This window comes from Myodes glareolus, chromosome 7 (genome assembly GCF_982192425.1).
Source record: "Myodes glareolus chromosome 7, mMyoGla1.1, whole genome shotgun sequence".
NCBI classification, from domain to species: domain Eukaryota; kingdom Metazoa; phylum Chordata; class Mammalia; order Rodentia; family Cricetidae; genus Myodes; species Myodes glareolus.
In genome coordinates this window covers 87,416,343-87,418,453 of record NC_142032.1, presented here as the reverse complement: position 1 = coordinate 87,418,453, position 2,111 = coordinate 87,416,343, and positions in this window count along the sequence as shown.

Genomic DNA, 2,111 nt, shown 5'->3' with positions numbered 1-2,111 from the left:
GGCTGGCTGCTATGGGCTGTTCCTCTCCCATAGTCTGTCTGCCGGCTTCCTATCTAGAGTTTAAACACAGACTTGCACACAGATACATACACATGTGTGTGTGTGTGTGTGTGTGTGTGTGTGTGTGTGTGTGCACGCGCGCACGCGTGTTCTTCCATGGTTCAGCCAAGATAGAAAATGCTTGTTTTTTTTGTCTCTCCATGTCTGACTTACATGATGATCTTAGGTTGCTCCAATTTTCTTGCAAGAAAATTTGATGCAATTTCACTCATTTACACTGGATGAAGCTCCACTGTGTGTGCGCACCACATTTTCTTGCCTTGTGTGTGGATGTATGTGATATGTATGTGCACTTGTGTGTGAGTGTGGGTGCACACATGCCGTTGATCACCTGTGGACCTTGGAGGACAATCTCAGGTGTTAGTCCTTACCCTACAACCTGTTTTGAGACAGGATATAGACCACACCTTCTGGGGATTCTCTTGCTCCCTTCTCCCATTCTGCTGTAGGAGAGCTAGACATGCAGATGTGTGCACGTGCTAACTAGTTGTTGTTGTTGTTGCGTTTTTTTCTCTTCTTAACATGACCCAAACCATAGTCATCTGAGAAGAGAGAACCTCAGCTGGGAAAAATCCCCCTTTTGACTGACTTGTGGGAGCATTTTCTTGATTTCTGTTTGATGTAGAAGATCCCAGTCTACTGATGGTAATGCCACCCATGGGCAGGTGGTCCTGGGGTGTATAATAAAGCAAACTGGAAAATCCAGAAGAAACACTCCAAGAAGCAAAATTCCTCCATGGCCTGGGCTTCAATTCCCACCTCCAGGTTCCTTTAGTTTCTGCCTTGACTTTTTGCAACGATGGGCTGTGACCTGGAAGTATAAGGTGAAATAAGCCCCTTTCTCCCCAGATTGCTTTAGAGCATGGTCTATCACAGCACCAGAATGCAAACAAGATACCATGTGACTACATCCAGATTTTATGTGCGTTCTTAGGGACTCATATTTGCAGAACAAGTACATTCCCTGCTGCACCATTTCCCAAGCCCCACATCACATTTGATTTGTCTGCTCACCTGTTGCAGACCCTCTGTTGTATGGAAATGAACCTTCTGACACCACCATGCACTCCTGTCGATACCTTTGGCTCACACTCAGAGTTCAAGTTAGACTGGAGTGTTTCAGTTCTCTTTGCGATGTGCCGTGAGCCCCAGTGACCAAGCACCTTTGTCCACGGCTCCTGAACGTAATAATTTCCATGTCCATGTAATAACTTCCAATGTGACCATGGGAAGCAGCTCTGCCACTTCTTCATTGCTTCTTCACGCCATTTTCACAGGCGTGCATGTAGTTTGCATGTTGGAATGTGTATATGCGTGCATGTTCACGTGCATGTGGAGGTCCAAGATTGATGTTGCTAAGGCAGAGTCTCTCGGTCAGTCCCTGAGCTTGCTGATGTGGCTCTTCTTAATAGCCAGCTCGCTCTGAGGAGCCCCTGGCCCACCCCCCTTTCAAGCCTGGAATTATAGGTGGACCATGACACCCATCTGGCCTCTCTGTTGATTTCTAGAGACTCAAACTCTAGTCCTTATGCAAGTGTGGCAAGCTCTTTACCTGCTGAACCATTTCCTCTGCAACTTCATTGCTATTTTAAATCTCAGGTTGATTCCAGGGGATGGGTATATATACACATACATAATACACACACATGCATACATACAGATACATACTAATTACTATATTTGATTTTAACATAATTTCATATTTTGTCACTGTTCAGCTATCAAATTAACACCTAGATATACTTAATATTTGAAAGTATATCTGCCTTGGTATACTTAATATTTGAAAGGATTGCTTTAAATTTCTTATTATAATTTTGTTTCATCATTTTGTAGAATTTATGTATGTTTAAAAGGTAAAATTGTTGGAAGAGGTTTCATTCAGAAAAGTTTAATTTTCACCTTTCCTTCTCACCTTTATTGGGTGACTATTTTCTGTTTCTATATTCTGCCATGACACAGACACACATACACACACACATACATAGATACACACATACAACACACGCACACATACAAATGCACACACATACACACACACACCACACACC